Source organism: Thermobia domestica, chromosome 8 (assembly GCF_964235325.1).
Source record: "Thermobia domestica chromosome 8, izTheDome1.hap1.1, whole genome shotgun sequence".
Classification (NCBI taxonomy): domain Eukaryota; kingdom Metazoa; phylum Arthropoda; class Insecta; order Zygentoma; family Lepismatidae; genus Thermobia; species Thermobia domestica.
In genome coordinates, this window is record NC_137461.1 from 191,052,901 (window position 1) to 191,065,182 (window position 12,282).

Sequence of the window (12,282 nt, forward strand, 5' to 3'; positions counted from 1 at the left end):
TAGAGCAAAAGTGAATGATATTCTGGTAAAAGTCCATCAAGACTGACATATGAGTTGCCTTGACATCCCCAATGACCTAAACAGCCATTACCAAGCATGTTAGACCATTTAGAGAACACTCGCTACAAATAAAAGCTTCAGTTTGGGTACCTCAAGATCTGACTGAAAATTTTTACTCGATTGAATTTCCATCTGCGAATTTACTGAAACGTGATAAACTCGAACCACTTCTAAAGCGGTGGATCACAAGTGACGATTAGTTGGTGACCTACGACAACAATGCGCGAGAAACATCGTAATCGAAACAAGAGGTTCGACAGTGCAGTCTGTAACAAAGCCCACGTTGATGCTCAGGAAGGCTAATGTGTGCGTTGGGTGGAATCTGAAGGACACTGTGCATCAAGAGCTGCTGCCACAGAGCAGAACGATAGACTTGGACCTGTGTTGTCAACTATTAGGACGACTGCATCTTGCAATTCAAAAGAAACTGCTAGAAATGGTCAACAGAAAGGGTGTCATATACCACACTGACTACGCCAGATTGCATACACCTTTAATCAGTAGTCAGAAATCGAGAGAACTTGACTGGGAGGTTTAATCCATTCATCGTATAGTCCGAATCTGGCACTACCCAACTATCAATTTTTCCATCTCTGAAGAACTCTCTGAATGGTGTTAAGTTAGTTTCAAGAGAGGCCTGTGGGAACCACGTGTCACCATTTTTTGACCAGGAACCAGAGTTCTATAGTGACTGGATTATTGTGTTGCCTGAAAAATGACAAAAGTTCATCGAAGAAAGTGGTGCATATGTGGTTTCATAATGTTATCTTTAAATAGCAATAAATGTTTTCTTAATTTTGATAAGCTAAAACTCAATACGTCTTAGACAACTTGATATGAAATTTAAGTAATATTAAATTTATATATAATGTAAATTTGTTGAAAAAATCCAAGGACATTTAACTAAACTTAGAGTAGGGATCACATAAAACAAACCTCAAAATCCTTGTTCATTTCAAAATGAGATGAGTAAATTTTCATATAATGAATGGACTAAAATATAAAGTTTGCATAAACACTCAACTCTGTTAAAAGAAATAGTAGACAAAGGCTAATTGTAACACTAAAAGCATAACAATTACACTAATATTATATCGTACTCACAAACAATAATAAATAAACGAAAATAGGAAATTAAAACTTGGGCTAAAGAATGTAAAGTAACTGAAATGAAATCTAACAAGAGGATGAGAACTCACAGGCCGCTTACATATATTTGTAATTGATAAAAGGAAAGAAAACTTAGTTTTAATTTGTTTTACGTTTTTCAACCAGTCAATTACGAATGTTGTTTTACATATATTGCTTAATAAACAGAAGCATAGAGTACATTAAAAATGTAAGTACAGCATCGAACATGAAGTATATCATGTATTTAACCTTGAAATTTCCTCCGCTCACCAAATAAGCACGGTTGTATGTTTAAATGATAATTTTTACCGAAAGCCCACAAGTAAGTATTGGTAATCTCAAAATATTTTTGGTTGGTGTGTTAGCATTACAATGGTACAGAATGGGCAGAAAGTCGGCAATCATGGTTTCTATTTTTGTTTCTGATTTACAGTGGTTAATGGTATACAATGTTGTCTTAATAAATGATCATCTATCTCTTTGAAAAACCCTAGATTCTTATTCTTTTATGGAACTACATAAAATAATTAGCCAGTTCAAATCCTTATTTCGAACCAAAACAAAATCCTTGCGATTGCAAGAATATAGCTCTTAAAGAGAGGTAGCTATCAAGCATTTTTTGAACAAGGCTGTACGTAATACACAATAGTCTTCGTGCCTAAATCGGAAGTGGTAGATGTACTGTGTGTTACAATAGAATTCAGAGAAATGAGAGTAAAAATAATCAATATTATAGTAAGAGTATTGACCGTTTGTTTTTCTTACACTGAATGATCATAGCGTGATTTGTGGTAGAAAATAGCTTCTGAAATCCCGTTCAAATTTTAGGTGCTTTGGTTGCTTTCTAGAATATAATTGACAACTTATAAATTTCTGGTGTGGTTAATTGTATAATGGAAGTGGTACTATCAGAGTGGTGTATTATAATTGTGAATATATTGAGTGTTCTTTGACAGCAAAGTCAGCTATACTCAATGACGCGAGTATATTTGTTAATCTGGTGAGTTTCAATTTTTCTATTGTACAAATCGAGTTAGATAATATTAATATTTTGGGTATTGAGATATACATATAAATGGCAAAAATGTTTTCGAATGTTTATTCAATGTGCAAAGTGATCATTCACAGTTAGTCGAATGTTTATTCAAAATTAGTCGAATGTTTATTGAATGTGGGAAGTGATCATTCACAGTTTGCTTATAAATACTAAAATTGAATAATAAATTATATGCGGAATAGTTATTCGAACCATTTTTGCTGTAATATACTAGTGTTTGTTGTACTTATTTGACTGGTCCGGTTTCCGAACGTTGTTCAATTAAAATATAGAGTTATATGTTACTGTTACTGTTACATTGTTATTGTAATTACTAAGTTGCAATAGATTGTTAGTTTTGCAGAATCCATTATAATTTTTTTCTCATACTTTTTGCCTTACTTAAATGTAATTAAAAATTGAATTAAATTTTTTATTTATTTTTCGTTTATCTATATATCCGGCGTTACATATTTTTATTCCTCAAAAGTAAGATGTGTTTTCGAATGCACACAACAGATAACGTTGGGTCTACTCATCCAACAGGGAAGGTGCGCCTTTCATATATGATCCCCTATAAATTTTATTACCGTATTTTACGGGCTGTAAGACGCACTTTTCTTATCAAAAAATTGCCTCCAAAATTCATGTGCGTCTTATACTCTAAATTAACATTAAAATGCTCAGTGTTTGATTTAAAATTCCCGCCCATCTAAAAAAAAAAATGGCCATGTATTCGACGCCGCGGGCAACCTATCTCTATCTGGCAACATTCGATTCAACTGGCAGCAGCAGTGAACCTATGCGACGACCATGAGTTGCGGGGATTTACAAGCTTGCTAACGCTGTCTCCATCCCGCCCCGCCATCACAAACCCAGAACCACAGACTAGAATATACATACTAGAATATATTATTTTAGTTTGGGTTTGCAATCTAATAATGAAGATGGTAAAAAAAATGTTACGGCATTTAAAAAAATACTTAAAAATTAAGTTGCGTCTTATAATACGTAAAATATGGTATATACTAATCATTTCAATAAACTGTACATAAACAGGAGAGACCAACAGGGATTTCAGCTGTTACTTGGAGAGTTCAATAGTGCACAAAATGACCAAAAGCGAGATCCCTAAATTGGTCTAAAATACCCCCCCCCGCAAAAAATGGAACTTGAATAGTAGTTTCTCATAGACCCCACTATGAATGTAATTGATGGTTTATTCTCTTTTTGTAATAATTATTTATCATGGGAAAAATAGTACTTTTTCCATGCTGAGTTACCTATGGTTCTAGAGTTTACAACATACATTTCACTTTTTAACCTATGATTTATTCTGAACATACTTTATCCTGAACTCTACTACAAGTTTGAGATACTCTCGTAGTTCTCTTTTCTGTTAGTTGGTAGAGTACTATTATTATCAATGTCTAATTAATGACGATAGTGTCGCATTACTCGATAATTATTGTTTATATGATAAGAACAATACTAAATTATTCAAATTAATATTAACCATTATTATTGACTTAAAGAGAAAGTAAGTACAATTCATTTGCCCCGAAATGTGATCTTTTTTACAGTTTACAAAATGTATTCGATTCATTTCGTTTATCGAAGTTCATCAGCTAAATTTTAAAAAGGGAGATATTCTTATTTTCAGGGTTATTACGTTATATTTCAGTCGTTACTATATGATGTCATATTCTGCCAAAATCTGTGTATCCAAATATGTGGAAATAGTGCTAACTTCAATAGCTTTCTATTCATAAATAAAGCGATAATACAGAAAACTTCTTTTTGCAAATGCACATTCGTAGTTTATATTTTCTACAGCTCTTCTTTCCTCTAATAATAAATCATTTGAAGTGAATGACAATAGCTTGATTGTCATTACAATAATGCTGCACAACGAAGAAGTAAATGCCAATTGTGATCAAGAGTTCTTCTTTCTAGGATAAATTCATTTTATTTTTATAAAGTAAGAGTTATTCTGATTAGCCTTACCTTGTATTGTATTATAAATGAAAACAATAATAATACAAGTAATAAGTATGTCAGAGACAATTACATTGCTCCAAGGCTTCAAACAAAGTTCATATTTCTATTCCAAAATTGAAGATTTTATTAACGTGTTTGAGACTTCTGAAAGAGTTATGGTAAAATGAAATTACTTAATCAGCCGGGTAATTCATTACTGGAAACTAATTTATTTCAGAACTTGGAAGAAACGATTGAGGGTTAAAAATATCTTTGCTATTTACGAAAAATTACTTCGAAACATTTGAATAACGTTTGAATATTTTATTTCCTTTATATCGGTTTCATATTTAATCAAGAATATAAATTTATTCAAAATATCAAACTTAACCGAATATCAGAGGGATGGATGAAACTGAGAGGAAAGGGGGCCTCAATTATCTCTTACTGATTAGTTGTTCCTTCTGACTGCTAAACTTTTCTTTCACTTCAAAACGAAAGCGATATAGATGCTAAAGAAAAAATGAAAATTGTGCTTTGAAGGTTGTTGGCGTAAACAATCTTTGAAAACAGTTTAAAATTAGTAATGAACTACTATTAAGCGATAGATATTGTCTAAAGAACTTTGTCCTGCACACAATAACAATAATTAATTATAATTGTGATTCTTTCGTGACGTGTGTTTCACAGATTTATAAAATATTGAAATAGAATAAATGAATAAAAAAGAACATGCGAACCAAAGCATGCAGTAAGCATATATACCACACGTGCAAAATACAATAACAACAAAGAAAATATATTAGCTGGAAAGCAAGCATTTAATAAATATAGAAAATATCAACAATATTTCCCTTTCTTTTGAAATAATTGTTTCCAAAATAAAGACTATTCAATTATTTGTCTCCAACTTGTCATAAAAATGTTCTTTTATGAAGTCCTCCAAAAGAGAGGGAATTATAAACACAAAGCAACACACTACTTGAAGAATCATTAAATCTTATTCACTTTATGGTACAAGGGTGTTTTCACTATATACTAAAGCTAGTCAGTGAGATATTTAGCCAAGCTATAGTGAGTGCTTTGCTGCTAAGGTAAAACAAAGAAACAATAAGAAATACACTCATCATAGGCTTTTTCACAATACGCCACAGAAATGCTTTCATTTCGTCCATTTGATACGCAATGAAATTTAATAACACCGCTTGAAGTGAAAGAAAACCAGAAAAGAGCAGGCAGAAGAAAATTAATCAACTATTAAAAGCATTGTTTCGATTCATTCCAGAGGCTTTCATTCTGATTGATTTCTGGATTTTGTTACTGCTAAAGGGTTATTGACTGAACGTAGTTACTGTTTTACTCACCTACACGCTGTCAGTAGCCACAGCTCACGGAAGATTCGAGGCCTTCCTTTCCCCTACTGGTTTCCAGAAAGCAAGAGACAAGAAAAAACCGCGATAATGTACCGGAATATTGAAATTATGTACAATAGAAATAAATAATCAAGACATTTCAACTACATTAATATAGTTTATTTAATTCTTAAATCTGCATTTATAACCCAAATTGTATATTTCTTTTGAATGAAACACATTTCTTTACGGTATTTTATAATAATATTCAGAATATACAAGTACTGTAGAATATCCAAGATAAAAAGATAATTAAGAGAGATTAATCATTTCAATAGGAAGAGTTTACGTATTAATTGATTCTTCTCTTATTAAAAGTCGAATTTTCATGTCTTATACTTCCAGCATATTAAATGAAAATTGCAGCTGTTGGAAAACACAGAATTTCATGCGTACTTATTATCATATAATTGCATCCCTCTGACAATTTCGTTAAAATATCTGTATCCTTATATTGCACAGAAACTTACCTTTCCTGCACATAAAGGTAGAGAGTGAGTACATTATTCAAAATTTTAAAGAACAATACATTTTCTCGATAAAACGCGAGTTAAGTTCGTAGCAACAATTTCATCCAGATTTCAAATGTGTGAAATAAGGAGAGGAAATGTGGAGAAACAAGCATCCCAATTTTATAAAAGAAGTGCAAATAAGTTATAGCTCTCTGTATCGTAATAACAGCACGTATCATGAATATTCAAAATATAAAGTTAGATAAATTAGTTAATGAAATTCTTTTGGAGTGGTCCCTTTCAGTAGCTATTTAACTTTATAACTGCATTTGAAACTAAACTTTGCTTCAAGATAAATTCATATTTAGTAATTTTTTCACTCTAGAAATTACAACTAGAAACAATAATTTCATAAAGAAAGATAAAAAACATTAAGTATTACATGGTTTTATTATTATACAATCCATATACCTGATAAACGAACTAACATTGCTCACACGCAGTTAAAAATAAGTGGTAAAATACTTCATTGCTGAACAATTTATCACGTAAATCTTTTTTTACGTGAACATTTGTTTTGAAAATCCTGAAAATCTCTTTGAATCTAATTCTAAGTCACAAGGATTTTTTTTGAACACACTTATATGTTCAAAAAGTTAACTAAAATTTATATCATTTTTCATTCTGAAGAAATTTGTAAAATGCAAAAAATGGGAAACAGCACTTTTAACGCAATTATCCATCATGTATAAATACGTTATGAAATTTTAAAATTTTTATCTATTTACGTAGCTATAAACTATTCCTCGACAGTTTTCTAAGACTAAACATGAACTGAATATTTTTTCTATTATCTAAATTGTACAGGGTGCCCAATACATAATGCAACCCGGAGTTTGGGATAGTAGAACTTTTGAACCTGAAGTAATACACAAATAATGGTTATACCAAAATGAAGCCTTGTTCATAAATATATTTTTAAACTAGGAAGCAACGATTGAAGTCTACTAGGAATTACACAGTGTTGCCAGATGTAACCCAAGATGTAAATCATTTTTTTTGCAAAACATGTAAATTGACTCATAACTCATACCTATGGATGTTCTGTCATTAATTTTCAGTTTGCTTAGTTGGAGTAGCTTGCAAAATATGCAGCAGAAAAAAGAATTTTCTATTATCACCAATAACTAGTCGGATGAGGCCTCTCTAAGGGGGGAACTAGGGAAATCGTAGTTTTCATAAATTAACACTGAATTGGCAACCCTGCTGATGTTTCAGTGCATCAAAAGGTGTGTGAAGGATCTGTCTGCATTATGCAATTCCTGAAAACAATGAAAAACAAATTTTGAAATTATCATGATAAAATTTTTACTTACATGCACCTGGTAACACTGCTATTCATTTCTATGGGGCTATTTAAAGCAAGAGGTATACAAGAACAATTCTCGAACTATTCAAGACCTGGAAACGAACATTCGCAGTGCCAATGAGAACATGAACACTTCTAATCTTCGTAAAGCTGCTGCCAACCTGGTGAAACGTGTGAACCCGTGTTTGAATCAAAACAGGGGACACTCTCAGCATTCACTGTAGAGCTGGTAACTCATTTCTGATAGTAGCAGTGTTGCCGGGTGCATATAAGTAAACGTTTTATGATAATAATTTCAAAGTTTGTTTTTCATTGTTTTCAGGAATTGCATAATGTAGATAGATCCTTAACACACCTTTTGATGAACTGAAACATCAGCAAAGGTGCCAATTCAGAGTGTTAATTTACGAAAACTATGATTTCTCATGTTCCCCCTTACAGGGGCCTCATCCGATTAGTTATCGGTGGAAATGAAAAATTCTTTTTTGCTACATAGTTTCAAAACTACTACAACTAAACAAACTGAAAATTAACGACAGAACATCCATAGGTATGAGTTACGAGTCAATTTACATGTTTTGCAAAAAAAAAAAAAAAATCACCTTCAGTTACATCTGGCAACACTGTGTGGTTCCTAGTGTACTTCAATCGTTGCTTCCTAGTTTAAAAATATATGCATGAACGAGGCTTCATTTTGGTATGACCATTATTCGTGTATCACTTCAGGTTCAAAAGTTCTACTATCCCAAACTCCAGGTTGCATTGCATATTGGACACCCTGTATATACATTCTATCTAAACATCAAGCAATACTTAACACATAATTGTTTAAAAAGTTTGAACAAAAATTTTCTGGATTAGTAAAATAAGCATTTCCTTTACAACACCATCATAGTACTATAAAGTGTAATTTATGCCTGATACGATTAATAGCTAATATTTTAACTAGGTCTAACATAAGTAGTCTACGAGTCTCGTATAGTAGTAGTATAACATAAGTAGTCTCGTATATGAATTTAAACAATAAGTTATCTCTAACATTCTGGCGGTGATATAGTATGTCGGACTCCAGATTTTTAAGCAAAAATTCCTCTGCCGTGCAATTTCTGATTACCTTCACAGATTAAAATAAATTATTAATGATGAAAGTAAATACTGTACAGAGTGGCCCAAAAGTAGGTAATTATACAGTCCTGTATGTTTTATATATGTAGGTCTGTATACCTACTTTTGAGCCACTTTTATATAACTCAACCTAACTGCACCAAACGTTCCTGTTAAATCACAAGAAGAACCTGGAAACGTGACACGTGCACAGGAGAAAAACGAGGAAACAATTATTGTTAATAGTAGCTAAAAGACATTCCTAGTGAAGAGATTAGAAAGAAACTACTCCAGTTTGCTAGAAAATATGTAAAATGTTATGGAAATTTGTGTAAATACTGATTTTGCAGATAAAAAGACACAAGTAATCATAACTGATTGCAAGATATATATATATATATATATTCTGTACAAATATAACGAAGTAACTAATGCTATAGCCCAGTGTTTCTCAAAGTGTGGGTCGCGACCCATTGGTGGGTCGAGGGCCGTTTCTTTGGTGGGTCGCGAGAAGTTTTTCCTTTTAATTGTAAATATTTTATTTTGATGCAGAAACATATATTGTAAAATAAGCGCCATTCAGGAAATGAAAATTGAAAGCGTTTGTTAATGGGGTGAAGAGTAAGTGGCTACTCAGAACTCTGCCCTGCTGTACAGTCAGTACAGATGCTGGGTTAAGATGGAAAGAGAATGGCTGAGTCAAAATCTGTCACGGGGTAGGGCATTGCGTTGAAAATAGTGTTAGCTCTGTGTTACCTTTATATGAAAAAATTAGAAATATGATTTACAAAATTTAATTGGTTTGAAATACCACCATAAAAGTAGGTGATCCACAAAGTACTTTTTAAAATTTAATGTGGGTCGCGGTAACAACAAGTTTGATAACCACTGCTATAGCCTATGGAACTCGGAGGTTCAATCCCGCGTTCACGAAAGTTCTCCATTGACTTCTATCTTAGCCAATTGGATCCAGTTTCTACTTTATATCCCTATTTATACGAGATTCACCTTAATATTGTCCTCCCATCTGCGTCTACGTCTTCCTATTGATCGTTTACCGATTGGATTTCCAGTTAAAACTTTGAAAGTGATCCTACTTTCTTTCATTCTGACTACATGACCTGCCCACCTAAGCCTCCTATACTTGATATCCCTAACAACGTTTGGGAAACGGTATAAATTATATAGTACCGGTACCTCGTTATGAAGTTTCTACCATTCCCCATTATCATTCCTCTTGGGTCCGAATATTCGTCTCAGGATTTTTTCAAACACTTTCAGTCTGCGATCTTTCCTCAGAGTAAGCGACCATGTTTCGCAACTATACAGCACAACAGGCATGATTATCTTTCAAGCTTCGAATTCCCCGACACAATCCGCAACAACAAAACATTTTGAACTAAGTAATAACACGAATTTACTGCTTTCAGTGAACAATTAATTTCCTCGTGTATATAATTCTGGTCTGTCAATATTGATGCTAGATATTTGAAAGTATTTACTTTGTCGAAAGTATTATTTGATATTTTGCCGCCTCCATAATTTGCAGTATTACGATCCCTGCAAACCGAGTCGTTTTATTAATTTGCTATGACTGTTCGCGTTTGTAAGGTCAAACATTAGTACCGTAATCCATTTACACCTTCTTCCCATTTTCCAATAGGCTTGAAACGTATATTTACATTCTAAGACATAGGAATAAAATATTAACTACGATACTTTCATTGAAAAGTGTTCATTTGAACCAAATCTAAATTTTAGATTTTAATATAATATCTTCTTTCTGTGTGCACTCCAACTTATCACATCTGTTAATTTCTTAATTAATTCTACTATTCATTGACATTTTCTATGTCAAAGAGACATAGCTATTCATTTCTCTTAATTCCGTATATTTCAACTTCTATCGTTGACTTCTTATGAGGTGCTAAACATCATTTTCACTTTCTCTCATGTTCCACTTTCAACCCAAATCATTGCTTGTTAAATACTTTACAGTTCTAACAATTATTTGTAAAGAGAACAACGTCATCAGCGTAATGTAGATGGGTATTTTTTTTTTTTTTTTTGTCTAAATTAACCCTTTATCTCTTTCCCATTTCAGAAGCCAGAACACCTATTCAAGTAGTTTAGCGAAAAATGTTTTCGATTACTTCTATTTTTAAAGAATTAAATAATTAAAATATTGTTCTGATTTGTTTATAAAAGTTGTCAGTAACTTTCAGGTAGGTTTCTTCGACATCAATATAATTAAAAAATATTGATACCGTCGAGATCTTTACATTTCCTTTCGGTGTAAAAACGCAGCACAAGAAAGGAAATTAATATCTATTTATAATTTCTATCAATTGTCCATTATTAGAATATGGTCACTAAGTGAGGCTATATCAACTTCTAGATAAGGCCTGTTCTCCTGATTAGGCAAGATCTGATTATTCTTCTAATCTATCCGTCGATACTACTTTGTGAATATAGGGAAGACTTACAGATCTATGACAGCGTTCGCAACGTGTACAATAATTAACGGATCATACGATAATTTTGCATCATGTACGATTTACGATTTGTCTATCCACGATAATTTAGTAAACTCTAGGAACGTGCATTTTTCTTATTTAGATATGTGGTAAATTATTGGAAGAATGTTTCTTGCCTCGAAGGTTTATTATTTTCTTTCACTCCGAATCAAGAAACAAGGGGCAGTTTTATAACGCATGACGCCAAGTGTAAAGAGAAAGTTGTCAAAAAAAGGGGGGGGGAAGAAGAATGAGCTAATGTAAACTCCCTGTTTGATGGGTTCCTACTTCCAAATTGAGTGGAGGTTATCCTTTATGAAAACAATGATATGTTTAACACGTGCAAATGGTCAAGACCCCTCATATTCCTTTTTAGTGTTGCATGGTTGTTAATGGCAGGTCATTTCCGTGGAGGAAAAGAGAGACTTTCAATGTATAACACCCGACTTTTTGCCGCTTCCTATCTCTACCAGAACTTATACGGGTTCGTGGCCGGAAAAGATAGAAGCCAACAAAAACATAAAAGTGAAATTTGATTATTTCTGCAATTCTGCAATTCCAGAATCTTCCTGAAATAAAAGATGAGCGGTTACTAAGACTTTGGCGGTTGTAGACTTATTCTTTATAGATCACCGCTGTTGTACTGAAATTTTAAATAATAACAATAAAAAAAAAAGTTGTATAGAAAAATATATTTATATTTCTTATTTAGTTTGTTAGTTGTCTTCTTAGCTTGAAGATAAGAAGAAGACGTGTGCTGAGTGCGGTAGTCGTGCTTTCGTTCGCGAAATTCGTATTTCTTTTCTTTTGTTTTAAGTAAGACTTTCGTAGTTTCGGTGCGATTATACAATACAGTATAATGCAGAGAACGATTTAAAAAAAAAAAAAAAACTTGTTCCAAGCTTCTAATAGACAAAGGTGGTCATCGACTTCGAATAGTGACTTGAATAACCAAGACGAAATACCAATCAAGAGAAAAAATAACGGAGGCATCAACAGGAAAACCTAAGCACAGAACAAAATTACAGGTGAACATGGAAGTTCCACAGTGATTTAAGGGGTGCCTTGTCCCTATTAGTAGCAATTCTAAAAGAGCAAAGTGCATCGTGTGTAATGTTTAATTTACAGAGAAACTAACCGTAATAAACAATCATGTGAAAAGAAAAAAAAAACATTAATAATAAGTGGAGTGCGTAATATATTTAAAAGAAGAGTAGACTTT

At 32.6% G+C, this 12,282-nt stretch overlaps 1 protein-coding gene across 5 annotated transcripts in view; it reads right to left on the bottom strand.

The window, feature by feature from the left end:
• The window catches only part of LOC145693390 (cyclic nucleotide-gated channel alpha-3-like), a 369,908-nt gene that overhangs the window by 325,233 nt on the left and 32,393 nt on the right, over nucleotides 1-12,282 (bottom strand). Inside the window, exon 2 of one of the 5 annotated variants that reach the window (XM_081769345.1) lies at nucleotides 5,572-5,627. The exons of the other annotated variants lie outside the window; for them this stretch is intronic. The gene's annotated coding sequence lies outside the window, so the exon portion shown is untranslated. The remainder of the gene's footprint in view (nucleotides 1-5,571; nucleotides 5,628-12,282) is intronic. 5 annotated transcript variants of the gene reach the window in all.